At 39.2% G+C, this 25837-nt stretch overlaps 1 long non-coding RNA gene across 4 annotated transcripts; it reads left to right on the forward strand.

Moving 5' to 3' along the window:
• Positions 1–25542, forward strand: LOC135982739 (uncharacterized). Of its 4 annotated transcripts, XR_010600285.1 has the most exons (5): positions 1–123; positions 8488–8671; positions 10602–10672; positions 12483–12629; positions 12724–13962. It is a non-coding gene; the product is annotated as an uncharacterized LOC135982739 (long non-coding RNA). The 4 variants fall into 4 exon arrangements; XR_010600286.1 differs by lacking the exons at positions 10602–10672; positions 12724–13962 and adding an exon at positions 25421–25542; XR_010600284.1 differs by lacking the exons at positions 10602–10672; positions 12724–13962 and adding an exon at positions 18507–20721.
• Positions 25543–25837: the final 295 nt, after the last annotated feature.

Consider the following 25837-nt stretch of genomic DNA (forward strand, 5'->3'; position numbering starts at 1 on the left):
CAGTTCAGCAAGTGCCTGGAAAGGAGTTAAAAAAAATCAGTAAGAATTGTGGAATAAGGAGAAAAGAGGAAGAAGATTCTATGAAGTATGCTCCCAGATAGATGATAATGCACCATTTCAAAGGTATAAAAGGATTAGAGATGTTCTCATGTTTAGATTGTTAACTGGTTGCTGTGGTTTGAATAATAACTTATATTTATTGAATAAATACAAATGTGACACATGTGAGGATAAAGAAACAGTTGCTCACCTGATATGGAAATGCTGGGAGTGTTCCCAGGAAAGAAAGGCCCTTTATGAAGAATTTAGCTGCTTTGAGGTGACAGACTATACTGTAAGGTATTTAGTGAGAGTATTGGGAAAGAGGGGTAACATTCAAAAAAATGATCCTATGTTTGTTTTTTAAGGCTGTAGAGCAGGGCAAGAGAGTGTAGTGGTGTGAATGTATGAGGACTATAGTAGGTGGTGGTTATAGACTCAGTAGGTGCATTTATGTCTCTATTATACATAAGAAGAAAAGGAAGGAGGCTGTAGGGAGAAACTTTACATTCACTCTGCTGATAGTCAGAGCAAAGGAACAAGAAGGCTCATGCAGGGCCAGTAGAAAGCCCAAGGAAAGCTTGTTAGGAAGAAGTCCAGGGAGCTGGAATCCAGCAGCGTAAACCTTGATTGCCTGTCCTAGGGTTACTGGACTGGCAATTGGTGTAGTTTGTTGTTGGTGTAGAAGGTGGGCCTGGGTTCCCTTACAGACACTGGTAAAGTGATGGGAAGCCCCTGAGAACTGGAGAACATGGGAGTGATGGGTATGAACCTCTGGGACTACAGTTGAGGGCAATAGACCTCACAGAGGGGTTGGATATTTGTGTTTTTTTTTTTCCCCTGGACTTTGTTACTTGGGAAGGGGTAGGGACCAAAGCGTGACCTGGCTGGAGGGCCATGTCCAGGGCCGCCCAGAGGATTCAGGGGGCCTGGGACACTTCGGTGGCAGGTCCTGGAGAGAGTGAAGGACCTGAAGACCCAGAGCGGAAGAAGCTCCAGGTCTTCGGCAGCGGGTCCTTCACTCGATCTGGGTGTGTTCGGCGGCACTGAAGGACCTGCCGCTGAAGACCCACCGAAAACTCTCATGGGGGGGTCCCCACTTGCGCGCGCGCCCCTCTCCTCCCCCCCCCCCCCCCGGGCAGCCCTGGCCATGTCAGGAGGAAAGATGGACTACCCTGGGATCAGAGTGATGTTTGGCAGGGGTCTCTACACAGGAGAGACTGCTGTACCATGCTTACCCATGAGGGGGCACTCTAGTGATGAGTCAACTCTTCTACACTATTTCAGAATAGGTCTCTCTTCATAATAAGATGAGATGGCTGCAGTGGGTCTGGCCAGCCATTAATCCACCCAAGCCACTACATGCTGGAGGGAGGGGGGACTCTCCTGCTGCTTTCATTGCTTTTATAGATGGGGAGATGGCAGGAGAGAGAGAATTTCTGCTATTTCTCCTGGGAAAGGTAAAGGGGCCCATGTCATGACCCTGCATCTCTGGAGGTGGGGAGGGAGAGGAACCCCCAATATTGCAATTTCAGGTGAGTGAAAGGAATGTGGGCTATGCCATGGTGTTCCTAGGGCCTCAGTGTTTTTAATTATTGTTTATATTACCTTACCACCTAGGAGCCCCAGTGGTGAACCAGGACCATATTGCCCAGCACCTAGTACAAACACAGAACTAAAAGATGATCTCTGCCCCAAGGAACTTGCATTCTAAGTCTGTCCATGCCTGGTTGTGTAGCTTTCCTCCCTTGCGAGACTGAATATCAGTCCTGCATAGAGAGAGATTGTCTCTACTAGAGCAAGTTAAATGTAGAGAAACTTATTGTGGCTAACATACCTATTAAAGAAAGAACTGTGCAAGAGCAGAGCTTAATAAGAGAAGACCACTCATGATTATGTAGAATTGGTTTGTTTGATACAACAATCACCAGTGCTATATGCAGATAGCCATAGAGTTAACTACAGTATGAAGGGTCCACTTTGGTGTGACAGCCTCTTTATGCACCTGATCTTCAAAACTTGTTTGCAAATATATTTCATTTTTTATGTAGGCCAGGAGATATCAGTTATGCCTGAGGAGGTTTCAGTAGCATACTGTAATGTAATGCTAATCCCACTGCATTGAGAATGTATCAAATATAAACTGCTTTTGACACTTCTCTGCTACAGAGAATGTATAAGGTCTTTGTACCTAGAATTGTACTGAATGGTGTTGAGCACTGAAAAGGAACTCTTCTGTTTTTGAAGTGTTTCAAAAGTACACTTGCACTAGAACATAAGCGGCAGTACAGGCCAATAATTAGAATTGGCCTCTATATGTTTCTCTTGAGCCTTTTAATGTACATTTATCCAGAACTGTAAAAGGAAGACAAGCCTACTTTTTTCAAAAAATATATACAAAAGATTTTCTATTCTACTGACTTTTCAGAATGTGTCAAATTTGAAGGGCAAAATAATGTACAGCTACTTGGATTGTGAGCTGTTTGGGGACAGGGACTATCTTTTTGTTCTGTGCTTTATACAGCACCTAGCACAATGAGGTCCTAGTCACTATGGTAATACAAATAATAAACAATAAGTGAACTATACTGTATGTTCACTATTGGCTACATCGTATGACATGACTTAGAGAGTTGTACTCTGCAGTCTACATCCGGGAGGTCTCTTGTTTCATGCAAAGAACAATTACTATCCAGTTATCAGGGATGGGCCTTGGCCCGAATGTCTGATGCAAAACTTACCCATAACTTAAGTATGTTTAGCTCAAAGATTTGGGGTGGAGTCCCATCTCTATGTATTTTATAAGAAAACAAAGAGTGGTGTTAATCACTTGGCCCATTGAAGTCAGTGATTAAAGTCTCCCACCCTAAATAGATTTCCAATTTTTGCATCAAACCATTACATAAATACAGTAAGCTATTAAACAACTGGGAAAGGAAAATCTTCCTCTATTCTTCCTCTTCTAAAGTCCTCCCTTGAGTCACTACCCTTTGTGTACTTGAATGTAAATATAGTGTCACAGCAAATATATATTTGGTGTCTGAATGGTTTATTTTATTGGCCTATGCAAGTTATTAAATCTGAGTTATAATGCATATAAATTAGTGGCCAGTGAGTGTTGTTTAGTTATTGAGAAGCCTTGCCATTGACAGAGTGACCTGTACTGGCTTTCTTGACAGAAAGAGTTGACGTTGTTATGCAAAATTCTGGACAATGTGGTATAAATATTTACCCACCCATTAAAGAGGTGCTGGATTCAGCCTCAGGATGTTAAACTCCAGGAGAGCATACAAGTTTTCATAGGAAGCCAAGATCATGTTCCACAGGGGAAACCTCAGATCTTGATGTAATAAATGAATGCTTGCACTAACAAGGTTATGATAAAAAGAAGCTTGGACTTGAGCACAAGCACATCTCATTCATGCCTGCAAAAAATAAATAAATAAAAATTTAAAAAAGCCTATATCCCCACAGACCCATCTCTCTGTGTGGGTTCCCATACAGTGCCTGTCAGTGTGGTATCGGAGATGGTGAACTCTTTTCAGTGCTGATACTTGTTATAAATTCATGACAATCAAAAAAGTCCAATGAAGACCTGAAACTTGGCTTGTAGTCTCAAAATACATCTTTCATCAGTTTTAGGAAAAATATCTGGTGATCTTTAGGTCAGGATTTTGTTTCCATACCCACAGTACCAGAAATGCATGCACTGCTGGATAAATTACTGTGTAATTAGATTAGTGGAGTTTTTAATACTACTTTTTTCCCCTTTTAAAATGGCAGTGTGAGACTCAATGTCTTTAAGAAGGCCATGAGCAAGAATTTCAAAAGCTCCCTGCCAAAGCTTTGTTGATACCACCCATTTCCTACCTGCAACAATATCCCTGCTGTCCCTGGATTTTTTTTTTTTTTTTTTTGAGGGGAAAAACTGTCTATATGCTTAATTATGTTAACCTGCACGACAGAGAGATGGATGAGTCCACCAAGTTTACTTTTACATGTGACCTACTGTAAATTAGGATATACCCAGGTATCCAGAGATGAAAGGCTTGTCTATGAACCTATTGGGACACCATCCTGTTAGGCTTGTTGTTTGTTAAACAACAAGTGCTGATGTTGTGCTCAGTTTTATAGAAGATAAAAATGCAAACATGATTCCTGTCCTGAGAAGTGTAAAAACCCCTTTATTGTAGATATTTGGAATGTTGGTCCTTTATATTTTTGACTTTTGTACTACCAGGATGGCTTTTGGAAAATGTGCCAGGGGTTAAAGTAAAGAGGTTTCACAGGAGGACTGCTGTTGCTCTTCTGCTAAAGCAGAGAAGCTTCCCCTTCCTCTCCTTGCTGTGAAGAACAGGGCTCTCCCTCAGCTCCCCCAGTTCCTTAGCCAGTGCAGAGCTTCATTTACTGTTTCAATATACTTCCACCACTGAATCTATGTATATGGATTTCCTTTGTGTCCAAGTAAATGGCAATTAGTCAGATATTGGTATGAGGAAGAAGTACAGCAGCTTGATTGTGTTAGTGTCAAAAAGTGGTACAATGAATCTGAGCTTCACATGATTGTTGAGTTATAGAGGAAAAGCCTGAGAATTTGCCCAGCTGCTTGGCACATCGCAGATATTTAAATATGTTCTAACAGGATTGTTATTTATATATTCTATAGCACTGCAACTATGCTAGTCCCCTAAAAAAACAGATAAGATATGGTCCCTGAGCAGAACTACTAATGGTCTAATCTTAGATGGGGCACAACAGACAGGTAGCAAAAAAGTAGGGGAGAAGTTGATTGTCTATGTAAGTAAAATATACAAATGTCATTGTTGGCTCATTTCTTTTCCGTCTCAATAGTGGAAGGGTCCTTTTAAGGAAGGAAGAACATATTACTAGATCCCATGCTTTAAAGGATTAAGATGAGAGCATCTTGCACTCTCACTCACTCCTTCAACCTTCCAAATAGGAGAATAGTACAGATATCTATATTTGGAAATCATATGTTAAGGTACAGGTCCTCCGCTAGTGTAAAGTCACATAGCTCCATTGACATCCACATGTTTCTAGATACTACTTCTGCTCTAAATAGGGTGACCATATCCCAAAGGGACACGGTGTAGGGCTAGCCCGATCCCTCCTGCCCCCCTGCGTGGGGCTGGCCTAAGCTGCTTACCTGAGCATGGGTCCCCCCACCCCCTGTGCAGGGCTGGTGGCACTGCTCGTGCCCCGCACGAGCTTGGGGCTGGTGTAGTTGCTTGCCCAGGCCCTGCCTGTCTCCCCGCACATTCATCTGTACCCCACTTTTTGTCAAAAAAGTGGGCATTTGTCCCATTTGCTCAGGCCACCTGATCAAGTCAGCAAGAGCAAACAGGGCAAATGCCCACTTTTGCCAAAAACAAGTCAGGATGGCTGGGGCATGGCTTAGAAAAGGGACTGTACTGGCCAAAACAGGATGTATGGTCACCTTAGCTCTAAATAGAGGTTCAGTAACCAGACAAATTTGGGTCAGGTACATGTTTACTGGAGTCTGTCTCCTTTCCCCTTTGCTATTCTCTATTTTGCTGTCTGGCCTGCTGCAGTATAGGAGTCAACCATTCTGACCACCCATAGTGTGTGCTTAGCAGCTGCAAGACAGAGATGCCAACCTTCAGAATGCATTTTTCTACCAGTAATATCTCCTGTGGCTGGCTCTTTGGTTGGCATTAGGAGTAAGATTTGATGGCAAACAGGGAATTTTCTTTAGAATGTAGAGGAATAAGATCTCCATAACACTTCACTCCATCTAAGCTTTTCTTATGGGTAATTCACTAGATCCTTGTACACATGAAAATAGAGTCTTGTCTAATTTTTCTGACACTCCATACTCGAGGCACTAGTGGCAAGGCTTTGAGAATTCTCAGCATTTATGAGAAAAACAGCCATGGCCCACCTTGGGTTTTATGGGAGAAAAGGAATGTGAATCAAAAAAATTAAATTCACAGAACTTTGTGTGTGGCCTTCTCTGCTATGCAGAACATCTTTGTGTATGTTCATGTCTGCCATGGCTTTGAGAAAAGTCTTTTACTTGTATAGCAACAAACTGTCATAAGTCAGAGTGTTTACGTTCTTAAGTGTTGTGTCATATTTCTTGACCAAGATAATGAAACAAATTAAACAAAACGCCACACAGATTCTTCTGTTAGAAAACTTAGCAAAAGTCTTACAGATTCAGATTACAGCAGTAGGTAGATTTGACTAGCTTCATTTTCTGTTTTACAAGAAATCTCAGCTGGCATGCTGAAAGTAAATGCTAAGTACAAATATGCATTTTTCACATTAAATTACACAAGGAACGATGGTCTAGTTGTTACCCTCTTTCCACCTACATCCTAACTTTTGCTTAAAGACTTCATTGAAAACCATAGCCTAAAAGGAGCTAGATGCCCAAATCCTACTGGCTTTCAACAGGAGTTGGGCACTTCACTCCCTTAGATCCAGCCTAAACACAGATCTCAACATAAGAGACCTGATGCACTGATTTTTCACCAGCAGAGGATCTCTATTGACTTCAATAAAGCTACATAGATTCACACTATGTCTCAGAACCCCTAGGACACACATTGAGAGTGATTAATTACATACAGCTCCTGGGCCAGATCGGCAGCTGGTAGTAGACAGTTTTCACAAGCTGAGATTTGTTCCCATAAGTCAATGCATTATGAGTTACCAACAATGGTCATTTTCAAACTTTCTGAGAGGTTCAGTAATTTTGCAGTCTTTGAGGTGCCTTTGGTGACAAAGGATAGCTTTAGACTCTTCAAATTAGAAAGGTACTTATAGTTTTTCCAGGGATGTAGATGAGTGACCTTCTAAGGGGCAAGATCGTCTAAATGAATATATCCGCACCAAACAAAAGTTGCCTGACTTTCAGAGGCACTGACCACCCACAAGACAAAAAACTGGGCCACTCTTATTTAGGTCTGATATGTGGATTTGAAGTTAGACCCTTAAATCAGCTAGGTTTCCAAATGTTGCCCTTATTTTTCTAAATGCTTATCTGAATCAAACCCCAAATTAGGATGTGTAACCTAGACCTGCTCAGCATGGTGCTGTTGCCCTATAGTGGTGGCTGAGCCATACATAGAAATAGATGAGTCTACTCCAGCCTTGGCTAAGAGAGCTGGTTTGTATAGCTGAGCAGTGGAGGATCATGCTTTCAGGTGCAAAGGTCCCATGTTTGATCTCTGCTGCCAGTGACCCATCCAAGGAATAAAAGAAGCTTATCCAACCACTTGTCTGAAAACCTAAGCTGGAAATCCTAGCATGAGTTGAAGTCTTAAATTGCTTAGTCATTTTAATCTGTGAATTTTATGTAAAACCATTGGAGGAAGGGGGCGGCGGGGCAGGGCGGCAGGATGGAAATGGTGGTGTGACACATTAGGGCCCTAAAGGCTACTGGAGTGAGAGGGCTCTCATAGCAGAACATAATGATAGAACCATAGGACTGGAAGGGACCTCAGTAGGTAATCTAGTCCAGTCCCTTGGCACTAGACCATTCCTGACCAGTGTTTGTCTAACCTGTTCTTAAAAACCTCCAAAAACAGATTCCACAATTTCCCTAGGCAATTTGTTCCAGTGCTTAACCACCCTGACAGTTAGGAAGTTTTTCCAGTCTCACACAAGGATAAGTTAAAGAGCAAGGATGAAGTAAACAAGACAGAACAAGAACTCTGTCTTGTTGCTGAGTAGACTAACACATAACACTCTATCAGCATATTGTACTAAATATCTTCATAGCACATAATGATAATAAGAGAATTTGTTTTTCTTGGCTGTGCTGATTGGGCTACTCCCCATCCCATAATAGGCCTGAGATAGCAAGAACATGTATTTTCTCCATGCTACTACATGATTTTTTTTCTTTCTAAAAATTATTAATCCCTCTCCAGATGATCTTGATTTGCATCTGTTTCAGCACTCTTCCATGAGATTCAATGAGAGAACCATACTCCCATCATGAGTAATGCACATAAGGGTCTGGTAGATTGGATTGGATTCTTAATATGATGTTCTACAGAGAAACTTAGGTTTTGCAAGTACTGTACTTCCAGAGAGGGAAGTGTCTATAGCGGGAGCATGGAGACTGTATAATGAACCTGCATTTCTCCATCTACCACTTTTGGTTTAATTACACTAATGGCACAGGAGAAAAAATGGTAAAATACTTTCCCACACCCAGATCTGCAGCCAAAGAAAAATGTTTTTTGTAAAATACTAGTGGAATTTGAACTTGGCTGAATTTCAACATGGGATTGAATACCTGTGTAATGCAGCATTTGGTGCTCATGGTCAAAGCTGATTAGATACTTGTGTTTAAATTACAAACCATTATTAAACTAGCTGCATGAATAATGGGTTTAGGATTTCAGCCTTTCTTTTTGTGATTAGCTCCCAACCTTCTCTCTTCCACTGCAGGGTAGCAAGGCCTTCATCCAAGGAAAACATTGGTCTCCTCTGTATGGAACTACTCTCTGAAGACAGAGTTAAAGCCGGTCGACTCACAATTATGACAAAGAGCAGACCTATGATGCACAGGAGTTGTACCTTCAAGTCCTTCTCTCATATTTGAGAGAGATGCCATGTATCTCAGTAAATCACCGTAGGTGCTTTCAAATCCACCTGTACCTTGGTATTGTCATGTGGTGGTCAGCGGTCAAGAAAATCAGCATTTGCCCTCGCTGAACACAATCAGTATCTGAGGGCAGGTCTACACTAACCCCCCAATTCGAACTAAGGTACGCAACTTCAGGTACATGAATAACGTAGCTGAAGTTCGAAGTACCTTAGTTCGAACCTACCTCGGTCCAGACGCGGCAGGCAGGCTCCCCCGTCGACTTCGCGGTACTCCTCTCGCCAAGCTGGAGTATCGCAGTGACGGCCAGCACTTCCGGGTTCGACTTATCTCGTCCAGACAAGATGCGATAAGTCGAACCAAGAAGTTCGATTTGCTTGCCGCCGAACTACCGGGTAGTGTAGACTTACCCTGAGATAATCATCGCTTTTCTCTGCTCAGAATAGAAAGAACTTCAATAACTCAGATAAAATTCTGTGGGTAGCTGTTGGTAAATATTGACATTTTAGCAGTGACTAAAGCACTACACCATAAGGACCAGATTGCAAAACCCTTTCCTCTCCATAGGCCCCAATTTAGGAAAGCAATCAAGAAAAACTTAAGCGTATGCCCTATTCAGGAGAGTACTTCAGCACTTGCTTAATATTTAAGCACCCTTAAAGGTATGTTTTCTTCAGCAGGGGGCCATAATAATATTCACACACATTGTCCCACTGACTTTAGTCGTGAGTGTGTGTGTGTGTGTGTGTGTGTAAGGAAGGAAAAGTGTCTCTCAACCTGGCCTTAAACCATCATCATTCTCTAATAATTGAGTAGTCCTGTGTATGTACTATTTACGCAGTATAAATTGTGTATGTGTAATCTAAGTATTTGATCTATTTAATGACCTAGATAATAGGTATCAAATGTGGAATTTAAGAGGTTCTTTAGACCTCTTTGTATTTTTACTCGCTATCAAATGCATGTTTTCCATTTGTGGCAGTGGTTACGCTGAAAAACTTAACCTTTGCTAGTTCACAGGTCTTTCCTTCTACTCAGACTAGAACATAATTGCAATACCTGAGATCAATTGGAAATTCTGACCACTGATAATATTCAATATAAAGAATATTTAAAATGATATTCAAACAAATTCACAAACTGCATCTTACAAAGAAAAAGCATCGGAGTCTGGGCAGTGCACTGAGTGCCAAAATTTTCTTTTGTAGGCACTATACATATTTCCAAAAAGTTAGTGCATTTTTTCTTTTCAGGCCCTTTGTCTGGCATCCATTTTTAGAAGTACAAAAAAATTCCTCCAGCCTTCTAGATAGCGAAGTCCTAAAGTGCTATAAAAACTGTGTAAATATTTCTGTTGCTGGTGTTCCAGTTACCACAAAGGGTTGCTAAGCGATTATCTTTGTCAGGAAGTTTGTTTTGCCCTCATGAAGGAAAACTGCCAGTCATTTTAATATGGTTATGCAAATAATATCCTGTTTTTCCAACGGATTCCATCAGAGCAATCAAAAACACTCTTATCCTCAGTGTAAATCTAGATCAGGGGTAGGCAACCTATGGCACACGTGCCGAAGGTGGCACATGAACTGATTTTCAGTGGCACTCATACTGCCCGGGCCCTGGCCACCAGTCCGGGAGGCTCTGCATTTTAATTTAATTTTAAATGAAGGTTTTTAAAATGTTTAAGAAGCTTCAATTACTTTACATACAATAATAGTTTGGTTATACAATATAGACTTCTAGAGAGAGACCTTCTAAAAACGTTAACATGGATTACTGGCATGCAAAACCTTAAATTAGAGTGAATAAATGAAGACTTGGCACACCACTTCTGAAAGGTTGCCGACCCCTGATCTAGATCTACTGAATCTTCCTCAGACAACAAGTGGCTCTTAGGAATATTGACAATGTTCTGGAGTGATTGCAATAGTAAATTTATCTATATTTAACTTTGTCCCAGGAGACCACACTGCACAGAGCCCACTGTGGGAAGACTTTACTATTGCAAAATGAGGAAGACTATTACAAATGGTATATTTATATCATGTTTATTATCAAAAGAACATAGTTAAACTATGATGTTGCAGTGTTTAATGAAAGGATACAGAGTGTGACACGTTTAGGGAAAAAGACGATAAAGTGGTAGAGTTAATCATGGTAAAATGTAAACAAGTATGTAAGCCTTTAATTGACTCTTTTGAACTGTAAATAGACTCTAGGATAGTGAGAATTTTAAACTTTTGTGAGTGTGTGCGTGCAGAAAGAGAAATGTTGTTCATTTTAAATTAAAGTACTACCCTCCTTGTGGTGTCTGAGGTGTCCACAGCATAGGCCCTGATTCAGCCAAGCATTTAAGCTTGTGCTTAACTTTAAGCAAGTGGTTAAGAGCTTTGCTGGATCAGGACGTTTAGTGAGAGTGAGAACCAGAAAGTGAAACTGAATGTAAACAGAAACTGAGGCTGATCTCATTAGAGGCATAAAAAGTAACTAGTTTAATTAACATAATGATAAAAAGTGAGGTGCCAGTCCTTCAAATATGGAAGTTATGTACATGCTTATGACTATCCCTTTGGATTGCTTGCATGGGTAAAGTTATGTACAAGCTAATATATTTAGGCATTATTCTAAATCTAATCCTAAAGTCCTCATTCAGTTTTGTTCACTAATGACTTCCTTGATTTCAGTCACTGTTTTGCCTGAGTAAGGGCTTCCAGCTTTTGGCCACTGTCTTTTTATTATTCAAGATAACGGAGACAGATTTTTTTTGTTTTTTGTTTATCATCAAATATAAGTAGATACAAACCTGGGTCCAGTCTTGAACCAAAATGAAAGTCACACTTTAAACTTCAGATGAGTTCAGTTAACCTTTTAGTTTTTGTGTTAATTCTTGCATGCCTCTGCACTGCCTGGTGTGTTCCTCAGAAATGGAGGTTCCAAAATACTGCCAGGAAATATAGTTCAGTGTTTCTGACTTCTCTGAAACTGAGAAGTAATGAAAATCGGATCAAAGGTCTCATGAGATCCACAATGTGAATTCCAGGCAATTTTATTTAACTAAATATAAAATGACCAATGTCTGAATTATTTGAATTTGTCCCATTAGTCACTGATGATACTCTTGACACTGGTGACCATGTATTGACACAGAGCAACTAAAAGGACAGAAAAATATCCATTCCAAAATGGTCATGTAATTCTCTATGATTTAAACTGTGGAGTAGAATATCCTGTGTACTGGAAGTACCATTTTGGTCTTACATCTCTATGGATCAATCCAATCTTTTTTTGCTAAATCCACACTAATTGATGTGAGAATTTTGATGGTCAGAGTAGAAAAATCCTGTTGCCTTCTAGAAAATGTGCGAGCTATCCTAAAACTCTTTCAGGGAGAATCATATCTTGACAAAAAGGCATTTAATTAACCAACTTCCCTATTTTTCTTGTAGGTCTAATTACAGCTCTCCTATAAAGACCCTTGAATTGGGCCTGAATGGTATGCCTCTAATGCATACACCTTTTAAAATAGGCGTTTTCTCCTAAATGTGCAATTAGAAGCCCTAGGCTGAAGTTCTCTATATGCACAGAGCAGATGCAGGAGGAGAGACAGGCCTGTTGCTAGGCTTGAGATGCTGACTCAGCATCCTTACCCACTGAATGGTGGCTGTGTAACAGCAATCCAAGCTTGCCTAGCTTCTTCCGTATCAGCCCTGTGCATAAAAAAACTTCGGTCTAGGGCTAGGTTTGAGACAGTGGCTCAGCATCCTTCGCCTCTCTTCTAAGACTGCCAACAAGGTTGCCAAATGCAATGGAAATAACTGTTCTTAATGTGCTTTAATACTAGGTTCCTTGGTATAGTACAGACGCAGATGTGTGAAAAAGATGACTTGGATTTATAGAAAATACAGCAAGATGACAAAGCTGAGACAATTACTGTTTATTATTCAGATCAATAATCCCATTAGTCAATCTGACTACTTCCATGAGAAAGGTAAGCAGAATTTGAGCTGATATATAAAATGTAGAAAAACCAGTTAGAGAATTTGAACCAACCTTCCTTTGGATGGCATGTGCTCTTTCATCAGGCTCTTCTGGGATAATGCATGTTCTAAATTAATAATGAAGATGGCAAGGACAAATACAATGTAACTACAGGACCAGACCTTGTGGACAAAGTTCCCATTGACTTTAACTGAGCTCCCACTAGAATCAATGGCAGTTTTGCCTGACTTAAGGACTGCAGGATTTGGCCTGTATTGATTTGTATGCATGTGCTCAGAGCTTCACTGAATTGCAAAAATATGAATTCCATAAATATGTAAAAATCAAGACTTCCTCAAACATAAGGATATTTTCCACTGCTGCTTTTCCAAGCATGCTACATTTAGTTTTCACTCATGAAAACCATCTTATACTACACAAATGCTTTTCTCTTCACTAATTTTTGGGTGGGAGAGGCTTGAGGTTTGTTTTACTGCATCGTGAAATAGTTTGTGTGTTTGAGTCTTTTACCTGGTTGATGGGATCACAAAAAGTCCAGTTAGGGCTAAACTTTTTGCTTCCATTTCTAACAGCAATGTTATGATGGAGATACATTAATTCAAATATATTCAGCAAGGACTAACACAGATATAGAAAACATCTTACTATAGTCCACTTGAAGCAGTGCTTTCATTTTTCTCTGAATAACAGGTCAGGGTCAGCCACCTTCTCAAACCAAGTGACCTCTGTCTGTTATCTCAACTTTTATAGACATGGTATTCCAGGCCAATCCCCCATTTGTGTCTGTGGAGAACTGTTAAATCTTCTAGCCTGTTTTCTTTACTGAAAAATGATGATAGATTTTGGGCATACCTTTAACTAGTAATGCAAAATAACTAATAGTAACTTCCAAAAGTATAGGTTCCTATATTTGATTAAACACTCTTCCCCCAGGTATGGAGGCCATACTTGAACTGTCCCCCAGACAGAACAACAAAATTGAGTTGGATGTGGACAAACTTGTAGCTATGAAATACTGGAGTTGGGCTGGGTTTTTTAGATCTTTCAAGGGTACATACTGAAGGATAGTGTCTACTGCAATGATACAAAGGCCCCATTTTAAGCATTGAGGCAGTACTGTGATAGAAATAATCATAGGGATAGAGGTGTGTAGTTTTATGTATTTATTTAGGCATGTTAGTTTTGGGGGGGAAGAAAGGTCAGGTTTCAAATATTTAGTCTCTGTATGAAATTGTCATGCTATATCCACTGTCTTTGAAGTCTTGTTTACTGCTGACTTGGTTCTTTAATGTGTGAGAATTGTTATAAGAGTTTCTATGTCTGTGAACCAATAAAAAGTATTCTAAAGAAGTGGAATTTAATTATTTTAATATGTAACTTGGGGTTTCCAAAGAAGCCTGAGGTAGTTTGGAACACAATTCCAATTGCATGTCAAGGGGATTTAGGTACCTTTACTCTGAGGCTCCTTTGAAAACCATAGTCAAACCTGGATTAAAGTGGAGGATTCAGTGTCTTTTTGCAGACTCCAGTCAAGAGTTGAAATAATATAACAAATAGTGAACATAATTTTATGCATTAGCTTATCTTTAAAGGTAAGAAAGAACTCAATTTTTCCACATTGTCTGTGCCAAATGACTCCCTAGAGGTAACTAATGAACAGAATTGTTTCTAAACAGGGTGTTCAGTAAAGTGGTGGTGGTGGTGTTGTTTTTTTAAAAGCATCAGTTATTGAAGGTTGATGGATGATGCAGTTTACCAATTACATTTACATTTTTCTGTTTTTAAATTTAAAGGATTATAATGGGGAATTAGAGGCCCCAAAAGGTTAATGGGATGGGTTTGTACCATCTAAAATGTAAAAGGCTTTGTATCTCAACTCAGAAGTGACCAAAAATGTCTGGTTTGTAATTAAACAGGAAACCAGCAGTGATCCACTTATTTGTAAGGAAAACTTTGTACAGTTCTATTACGTCCAAACTCCATGATACTATTAAAATCTCTCTCCAGTTTAGTACCTTCTCTGAAAAATACATCTCCTCATTGTTGACATAGCAATACTAGTTTATCCACATTACTGAGGTTTTAATGACATTCCACAGGGAAATGCTTCTAGAAAATAAAAGGTAACATGACACAGGGATTGCAAAGTTTCTACTCATTGTTCTGATGTTGTCACTATCCTTGATATGAGAGTCCTCACAAAGTTACCAGCTTTTACATAAGTTATGCACTTAAAACATTAATATGACCTTTAAAGAACATTCAATGCTTTACTCCCCTCTCTCTCTCTCTCTCTCTCTCTCTCTCTCTCTCTCTCTCTCAAAATTTATAGACTTGCTCAGAATATACTAGTGTGTTTCTTTAAGACAGCTCAGCATTCAATAATGGGTTTCGTGGTGCTGTACCCAATGAAATGTATTGAGGGGAGCATAATATATTAACATTTTTCTTCAGTAAAACAGACTGTCAGGTTTTACAAGATAAGCTAGACTAATCTATTCATTACTGTAGGAGTTATGTTCATTTCAGCACCTTTCAGTCATGTTTTGTTTTTTCTGGTGTGTGAATTTAATGCTAATGCACCACTTCCACCCACTAAAGTGCCATGCGTGTGAAAACTACATGCCACAAGTCAGCCAGAGTATCTTGGTCCTTATCTGCATCCCCTTATTATTTCTGGTCCTCTTATAATTCCATCATGCTCCAGTTGAAGTAAATAACTCCCATTTGTTCTAATGAAACCAGGCACAGGTCATTAAGAAGGAGCTGCCAATCCTGTAGTGGTTTTGTAACTTGAACAAATAGGGACTAGGTTTGGACCATAACAGCTAAACTCTTAAGTACCATGACCTAAACCAGGATTTGGACACAGTTGTCTAAAGGTGAAAGACTAGAGCACTGCTTCACTATCTTGCCCTGCCTCCCCACTCCATCCTTGAATATATGCACCTTGTCCCACTTTTGAAAGTTCTCTATCTGTAGAATACACTTCTTTGTATTACAAATTTTAAGACCAGAGGGATTATTATGATCATCTAATCTGACCTCCTGCGTAATACAGGCCAAATCTAGAAATATCTCCTTTCAGGTATGTAGTTCCAAAATTCCTGGTTGTGCCCACTTGCTTCTGTAGGACTACTTGTGAAAGTATAGTTTATTCATGTGAATAAAGTTTTGCAGGGTCAAGCCCATGGGTATAGCACAGGAAACTTCTGCATTGTAAGAGGAAATTTTTGTTTTGAGTGGTTTAGGAGATGTTTTAAATTTGATATTTCATTCCAAAAAATACATTATAAGAGCATTAAATTTGCAAAGTTAGGAAAAACCAGATTTAATGTCTCCTATGCAACCTGAATTCAGCCCCCTTGTGTGTATGCACTATGATAGTCTTTAATTTCTAGTTTCAAGTCCCATCTCCAAAGCATGAAGGCATTAAAACTTCTCAATGAAATGGTTGAAAGAATTTATTTATTTATTTACATGGGCAAAACACATTTTTCTTAACCTTCTTTTCAACAGCTGAACTGTTTTAGCTGAAACTTTCTCAAAAAATCTGCCTTAAGCAGATACCCAGCATATGACATTTCAACCCAAATGGTTTAAGTTCTGGTAAAGCTTGTATACTAATGAAAAACATGGTCTTACAATAAAAAGTGGTGGATGACCTTAACTACAGGCATTGCTACCCATATGAAACAAGCAACATGATGAAACAAGTATGTTTTGTTTCATAAGAAATATTTTCCTGTTTGGTAGACATTACATTTCACTGTATGCCATATCACCAATATATTGATAAGTCTGTACATGTCTGCTGTATCCACAGAATGTGCTGTATATGCAGTATATTTAGATTGGTTTTTTTTAAATCAGGCCCTATATATCTATTATAATATTAACCATCATGCTCCTAAATTTCTGGTTATAAAAAATCATGAACAGGCACAATCAAGTATAGATCACATTTAAACATAAAGGATATTATAAACTTTCTATGATAGTACAGTCAACAGGAGCTACGACCCAATATTCTCAAGGTACTTTTCCAAGGTTAGTTACTTTATTATCTACTTGTAGTGTGATAATGCCTAGACAGAGGTCCCAGTAAGGGGACCAGTTCCTGCCCAAGATAACTATGAAGATCAATTAAATTAGGTGCACATTATCCCTAATATACAAATAGGGAAACTGGGACAGAGAAATTTGCTTTGCTTTACAAGTGACAGAGTCAATGGCATGACCAGGAATAGAATCCAGAACTGCTGACTTGCAATTCTGTTCTTTCATCACTAAACCTCATCCCCTTTATTTTGTATCTTTAAAAGTAATACTTCTAAACTTGGTATCTATTTATGCAATACCAGGTCATACACTCAGCCTACACAAATTCTTTCGTAATGAGTATTGGCCTCTTCAGTGACATTCATAATCCATTTCTACAAAAGGAATGAGCTCTAGTAATACAAGAAATAAAAGTATGAAAAGACTTGACAATCCTGCTACACCCATTTTAATAGCATAATGGATTAAAGAGCAATGATTCCTTCATTTTTTTTTTATGTATGCACAACTCACGGTACACAAGTAGAGGCTTGACTACTTGGTCAGAGTTTTGTGGGTAAACAGGGTGTCAGTTTGTGGTCACATAAATACAGGTTTTTATATTAACAAAGTTTTAGAATGATTAGCTGGAATTAAGAGTGAAAACAATACTGTAGGAGCACTCATACGTGATACAAGCAAAATGAATCCTTGTACCTCTCTGGCTATCATGGGCATTAATATCACTGCTTATAGAATCCCATAAATTACATGGCACTTGTAAATAGCAAATCCTGCTTTAGGATTTACTGTTTGCATCTACTTTAGCAAATGAGAGGAGATAAAAATATTGGGTCAAATTTATCCCTGTTGCAACTCAGCTGAAATCAATGGACTTACTCCAAAGATAAACACAACCCATGTTTATCCAGTCTACCTTTAGTGGGTTTATCCTCTGGAGTGTGAAAATTCATTCAGAGAATGAAAAGTATTGTCAAAAATGAAATATTTGGTATTATGTCTGTGACAGAGCAAGGACTGAAGCCCATCATGGGATTAAAACATTTCCCAACCATAGCTGTACTCAGTCCGTTTTCATAAAGTAAATACATATTCTGCTATCCCTTGGAAACTGCACTTAAAAGCAGAACTCTTTTTCTTGCAGTGAAGTGAAGGCTAATTTCTAAAGTACAGTAGAAATGAAAGAGTGACCAATAGTCAGCTACCTGGATTTCCAATTAAAATATGACCACCTATATTTGTCTGTACAGAATATTTTTGTTAGACTTTCTGGAGTGATGCCGAACAAGTCATGACCCTGCATTTTGCTCATGATGGATGAGAGAGATTATGTAGGGCAGAGTCCTACTGTATTTATAGCCCCAGTTCTCCAAAAAAATCAACATCTCCTTTTAGTTACATAGCTACATAGGCAATATTGATGCCATCTTTAACTAAGATTAGGTAATAAGGGCCAAATGCAGAAATCCTTAAGAGTTGTGACTGGGTATTAAAGCTTAATTTTGGGGGGGGGGGAGAGAGGGGGAGGTGTCCTAACTGAGAACTTCAGAATTTGCCTTCAGGAGTTCTTGTAATAAAACAGACAAGTACTCTTGCTGTACTTGACATATAGAAAGAACTAGGGTTTTTTTTGCAAAATGTTGGTAAATGTATTTTTGCAAAATGTAACTTGTGAACCAAAACACTAAGTTTCTTATAGCTCCAGTCAGAACAAGCTTATTTCCGATATTCTCAGAACTACTTCATCTACCTTCATTTTCTTATCTCTTCTAATTATACCTTAATATGACTCTCTCTTATGCAGGCAAATTTGGAGGAGACTTTAGCTCCTGCAGTCTGAATCTTTTCAGAGGAAGAAACATCCCAAATGGATAAAAGTTCTCCAAGAGAAACACTAACAAAGACAGTGAGATACTAGGTCCTTTGGTTGAAGGTACACATCCAGTCATGGTCATTGCAGTCTGTAGCTTAGGACTGCTCCTGGATTCCTTTCTCAGTGACATGAGGCTCCCACATAGCCGCACCAGAGAATAATGCTTTCTACCATCTCTAGTTAGCTAGGAGCTCCATCCCATCCTGGTGAACAGTGACCTGGCCTCCGTTATTCATAACTCTGTCACTTCCTGGCTGAAATATAGCAATGTGATAAACCTCGGCATGAAGCCTTCAGCACTTATGAAAGTGCAACTAGCACAGAGCACTGCAATGCATCTCCTCAGCAGCACAGGCTACCCTGCGCTCATTAAACTTGTGCTCTATTCTCTGTACTGGCTTCCCATTGAAGTTCATCACATCACATCAAGTTCAAGGTCTCAGTCCTTATTTTCAAGGTGGCAATGGCCTGGGCCCAGGATATCTAAAAGATTGCCTAAAGCTCAGGATGAAGACACTGTTGGACAACCATGTTCCTCTGGCACAATGGAACTTTCTACATTAAGGGTAAAACTCCTCTGTGCAGGAGTCAGCACTTTTTCAGAGACCACCCGAAGTCTGTGATATGAACTCCCACAAGAATCGAGGACCATCACAATCCTCACAACCTTCTGCTCTAAGAGCAAGGCACAGTTCTTTGACCTGGCCTTCTCTAAGATACACATGTTGCTACATGTTTATATGTTATAAAAATAAATTCCATAATAAACATTCTACTGAACACACTCCTCCCTCTGGGGACAGGATGAGAGAGCAAACATGTGATGGATGTTAGTCACGTCGCTTAATGAACTACTGGAAGGCATTCAGATAATATGGTGATGAGCACGATATAAGAATCTATATAGATTAGAATGAAATTAGTGCAAAATGGGCCAAATTCTGAGAGGTGCAACACTCACAGTTCTCATTTTCTCCCAGTCCCATGGAGAATGAGAAGAGACCTCACAAGGCAATGTCACGGTTGTAATTTTTCTCATCGGACTCTCCTTGGCAGCCATATAGTGACTCTGTAATAACATGCTAGAATCTTGGAAGTGGAATCCCCCTAGAACAGAAATATCTTTAGAAGGAGCATCTCACTAACTATGTTCAAGTCTGTGGGAAATTATGATGCTATGATGATGATTAGAGAGGAATGATAGTTATTTTTAAATTATGGTTTATTCTTGGCAACTCCCCCATGGTGACTTTGTCCCGAAAATAAGACCTTTAGGAGACTCTCAGGAGCTGGAAACCCCATTAGCAGTATTTATTCAGTAGACCTGACAAAGACAAATCTGGTTTTATAACTTTTCTCCTCCCACCCAGCTGTTCCTTTCCCTCCCCATTCCAGAGCAGTTACTATCTGTTAATGTTAATAACCATTCTGTAGAGATGGAAGGAATAGATTCTCCGAATGAAGAGAAGATCTGCTGGAAAGCAGCCCTTTATCTGGACAATCTGATAGGTGGAACCTGATCTTAGTTTTGAAATATTTTCTAATAATATTTGTATTTGTGTTTTGTAGGATGGGGCATAAGGCAGTGTTGTATGTAGGCATGCAGAAAACTTTGCTAATCTGAGTGCATTGTGTATGTTGTGAATGTATGGTCATAACTCTGCATATGTCCATACAGACTATGAAGTTACCTGTAATTATGTATTCAGTAGATGAGACCATTTTCTTTCTCTCCACTGAACACAAAGTGCATTTGTACTCTCCGAAAAGTGACTGTAAAATTGTGGCGTTTCATGTTAATGACTCAACAATTTCAGTATCAAATGTATTATCAATTTAAGATTTTCAATATCAGAGTCCCCCCACTTCAATCTCAATCTGAGATCTTAGAATCAAGCTGGGTTCTTTCTTAATTGTACATGATCAACAACCATGTTTGCAGGCCAAATTATGCCCTCCGTGATACCTACGCAGACCCATTTATGTTAACAAGGTTGCATAGATATAACCTGTAACTGATTGGAACTTGGCAAACTCTTCTGTTGATTATGCACAAAAGAAAACCGGATCCCACTCACAATATTGTATTGGTTTGGTTCTGCAGAGTTAGCAGTAGAAAAGAGCAGAAAAATCTTTAGTGGTTTAAAGGCAGGTATAATTCTGAATGCATGTGTAACCCACACACCTCTTCCGTGTGGTGTTCTCTCTCATCTAGTGGCACCAAGACCACTTAGCAAGAGACAGAGATATTAATGAGTCTGCTCTACAGCCTTAGCCAAGAATCAGTTGGCTTTTAGCTCATGCAGTAGAGGCTCCTGCACTAAGCTCCAGAGGTCTCAGGTTTGATCCCGCTGACAACCTGGGTCTGTCAGCATTACACAAGCAGTAAGAAGTTGCCATTTTTACAGTCTTCCCCTCACCCTCCACCCCCGAGTAGAATCACACTTCAGTCTGTTGCATGGTGCGCTCACTATTGTATTGGTAGTATTCCTACAGTAACCTAATGACATCAGCCATACCATCAGGGGCTCGTTCACCTGCACATCTACCAATGTGATATATGCCATCATGTGCCAGCAATGCCCCTCTGCCATGCACATTGGCCAAACCGGACAGTCTCTACGCAAAAGAATTAATGGACACACATCTGACATCAGGAATCATAACACTCAAAAACCAGTGGGAGAACACTTTAACCTGTCTGGCCATTCAATGACAGACCTGCGGGTGGCTATCTTACAACAGAAAAACTTCAAAAACAGACTCCAACGAGCGACTGCTGAGCTGGAATTGATATGCAAACTAGATGCAATCAACTCAGGATTGAATAAGGACTGGGAATGGCTGAGCCATTACAAACATTGAATCTATCTCCCCTTGTAAGTATTCTCACACTTCTTATCAAACTGACTGTACTGAGCTATCTTGATTATCACTTCAAAAGTTTTTTTTCTCTTACTTAATTGGCCTCTCAGAGTTGGTAAGACAACTCCCACCTGTTCATGCTCTCTGTATGTGTGTATATATATCTCCTCAATATGTTTCACTCTATATGCATCCAAAGAAGTGGGCTGTAGTCCACGAAAGCTTATGCTCTAATAAATTTGTTAGTCTCTAAGGTCCCACAAGTACTCCTGTTCTTTTTATATATTAGACTTATAGAAAGAAACCTTCTAAAAACGCTAATGTATTACTGGCACGCGAAACCTTAACTTAAAGTGAATAAATGAAGACTCGGCACACCACTTCTGAAAGGTTGCCGACCCCTGATCTAAACCATCCCAGACAGGTATTTGTCTAACCTGTTCTTAAATTTCCAGCAACAGAAATTCCACAACCTCCCTAGGTTATTTGTTCTAGTGCTTAACTACCCTTACTCTTAGGAAGCTTTTCCTCATGTCTAACCCAAATCTCCTTTGCTGCAATTTAAGCCCCAGTATTTCTTATCCTATCTTCAATGCTTAAGGAGAACAATTTATCACCCTCTTTTTTTTTTTTTTTTTTTTATGTACTTGAAGACTGTTATGTCCCCCTTCAGTCTTCTCCAGACTAAACAAACCCTAATTTTTCATTCTTTACTCATAGGTCATGGTTTTCTAGACCTTTACTCATGTTTGTTGCTCTTCTCTGGACTTTTTCCAATTTGTCCACACTTTTTTTTCTTGAAATGTGGTGCCCAGAACTGGCCACAGTACTCCAGTTGAGGCCTTATCAATGCTGAGTAGAGTGGAAGAATTGCTTCTCAGGTCTTGTTTACAACACTCCTGCTGATACATTCCAGAATGTGGTCCGTCTCTTCCCCCCCCCCCCACCCCGCAGCAGTATTACATTGTTTGACTCCTATTTAGTTTGTGATCCACTAAAACACCCAGATCCTCTTCTGCAGTACTTCTTCATAGATAGTCATTTCCCACTTGTTCATCACAGCATGTGAACTGTCCATTTTACTTGAACTAAACTTGGAAAAATAATATTGAATTTAGAAAAGGAAAAAGCAAGTTAATATTTTACTTCACTTTAAAGATATTTTCTATTTTTCACATGAATCTGCAAAGCCTCCATAGTATCTAGCACTGAGAGTTACTTATTTTAGGCTCAAAATGGCAAAAATAACATTGACTTCAATTGGAATAGCAGCCGAGTCCCTCTTATAACTCAGTAGTCAGGCATATGCAGTGTTTTGAATCATCTCCATGATCTTCTATGACAAAGAGAAAATTAAGATGTTGGTGCTTAGACTAGGGAAACTGAAGGAAGCCTGATTAACAGGGCTGTGTGTGAAAGAAGTTCAAGTTTGATTTTATTTAAATAAAATGACTTGTGATGACGTGCTTCTGTACCTCTTTAGTAAAATCCTGTGAAAACTATCTCAGGCATTCCCTGCAACGATACCCAAAATTTCCAATACAGCTTTGATTATTTTGTATGTTTTTATTTCAGAAGGTGGAGAAAGCTACTAGGGACTAGGCTGTTCTAAATTTGATTTTGACAAATAAGGAGGAACACACTGAGAATTTGAAAGTGGAAGGCAGCTTAGATGAAAGTGATCATGAAATGGTAGAGTTCGTGAGTTTAAGGCAGTGGTGGGCAACCTGCGGCCCATCAGGGTAATCTGCTGGCGGGCTGCCAGACAGTTTGTTTACATTTCCACAGCTGCTTGCATCTCCCAGTGGCTGCAGTTCGCCATTCTTGGCCAATGGGCTCAGTGGGAAGCAGCGAATAGCATGTCCTTGGCAGATGTAAATAGGGAGAGCTTATTTTACATCCTCCCTCATAGTCATACTTTTTGTGATTTTTAGTAGAACTAGAATCCAGTCTTGCCACCCAACACATGTGCAGGTATTGGCACGTATCTTTGTAAGATCAGCTACGTCACTTATACAAATATCATAATTGGGAAGGTATGCGGTGATTCATGTCTGCATATCAGAGGGCAGGGCAGCGTTTTTAAATGCTAAACCTATGTTTAGACCTAAATTGAACAGATAACCAACCTAGAAAAAAGATACGCAAAGCTACATAAAGACCCTTACATAGTTTAGACTTCGTTATTGAAAGTTGTGTAATCAAAGGTAAATGGCTATCTTGACTATAAAGCATACAATTCCTTGGAAACAATTGTCCAGTGCATAAGCTTTAACACAATGCTTGTCTAACAATTTTTTCCTTTATTGGACTGTAAGATTCATCCCCCTCATTTTAAAAAGATCAAATAAATAAACTCAAGTTTATGAAATCTATGTTTGCATTTAAAACTGTTCTGCTGTTCATTGTAAGATAACGTTGGAGACATGGACTGTGTTATTATATCACTTCCATTAAACATTGGAAGCTCATGTTTTTACAAAAAAATTCATACAAACATTCTTCTCCTGTTAATCCAAACAGAGAGATTGTGAACTGTACCTCAAAACAGAACTTTTCAATAGTTCTTTACAAATCAGTAGCACCAATATGGTATGCCAACTACAATGTAATGTAATTGTCATGGGGGGTGGGGGGACTTTTAAGGCAGAATACCTTCTGCATATAGCTCATAGGCATTTTTAACCAAAAAAGGTAATATAGCATTTCACTGTTTATAATAGCAACATGAAATACGAGGTTTCAAGCTGTTAGAGAAAACATATTTCAACCTTTCCTGCCCATTTCCAAGTTTCTTTCTTTTTAAAAACTGGCTATGATTCTCTGACAGATTTATAGAAACTATTTTTCACTTTCAAAACATTTTAATAAAGCTTCAGAGATGAACAAAATATCACCTGAGTTCTAGCGCACTTATATAAGAATTTCTCACAGAGTTTGGAACAAATAAACTTGTAAAAATCAATCCCAGAGACTGACAGAAAGCGGAACTAATTAAAAAGACCAAAACCGCAGAGAGCATTTTTTGAGACAAACATGTCTTTTCCTTGAAAACTTATTATTTATCACACAAGCAAGGTTACTGCTGCAGTGTATCGTGGATAACATTAATACCCTGGAAGTGTTTATAAATGTTTCGCACTGCAATGTGTTGGTCATTAGCATTACTGTAATAATAAGATGAATGTAAATGTTAAGCCCTGCTCAGTGACTTTCAATCCAGTACTTTAGGCCTCTGTCTTACCAGTGTACCTACACTGACTTCAGTAAAGTTACTCTTGATTTACACCAGTGCAGACAGAGGAGAATCAGTCTCCATGTAGTTTTCATTAAATGTTTGCTTACATAATTTCATTGCCTATTTAACAATAATACATTAAGCTCTTCTGTGGGTTTAGGGCCAATGTTGCAGGGTGTTGAGCACCTTCAATTTCCTTAGACTTTCCCTTGCATTAGGTACTCAGCACCCCTTGAGATCAGGCCCTGATACAAGTCAGGCAAAATGCACTCTCAGAATTACACTATGCTGTTATGTTCCATTGTGATCAGAGAAATGTCAGTGAATTTCCTGCTGGAGTGGGGAACAGCAGTTGAGTAAGTTTAGGATGAAAGAGTTGTCTTCCTCAACATAGAAAAAATTCCACAGTCAGTGTCATTAAAGAAAAAAAACAAAACACTTCTGAAGCAAAATTTGTTTCTATCATTTAATCATGTCACTGTGTCCTCACAAAATTTGCCCTAGCCATGGTAGGATGGCCTGTGAAACTTGTCCTGAAGATGAAACTCTCTAACCAGTGTTCGTATACGTCAATTGCGAATTAAGATTATAAACTTGTTGCTCAAGAAATTCAAGATATGTTCCATTAGAACACTGAACTCCACCTTTATTTATCAGCGTGTTTTTATTTTTTCCCTGTTAACTTCCTGTTCATATAAATCAAGGGGTCCAATTTTCACTATAGGTTTTCTTTTATTTCTAGCACACTCTAGCATCTGAAACCAGAATATGTGAAAAGGGGACTGCAACTGCACCTTCCACTGCAGAATGTACTTCCTTGTCACTGTTACTAAGTAAGGAAGCCCTTTGATTATACTACTGTGCATTAAACTGACTGAAATAATTTATTTAATTTTATAATCTTGATTCTTTAGTATATTTTAGAATCAAGTTTATCTGAGGTTTGTTAGATTGCTTAGCAATTCTGTAAAAATCAAATGTGCTCAGTAAGCATTACAATTCTTTTTAAAATTAAAGCATTAGAGGTAACCAGCTATAGAGCACAATTCTCTGCAGATCCAATTTTGATTGATGTTAGTGGAAATTCTCTGCAAAACAAATGGAGCTACACACTGCAGATAACACCACTACAACAATGCTGCATGCAACAGTATAGATG

This window comes from Chrysemys picta, chromosome 4, assembly GCF_011386835.1.
Source record: "Chrysemys picta bellii isolate R12L10 chromosome 4, ASM1138683v2, whole genome shotgun sequence".
NCBI classification, from domain to species: Eukaryota; Metazoa; Chordata; order Testudines; family Emydidae; genus Chrysemys; species Chrysemys picta.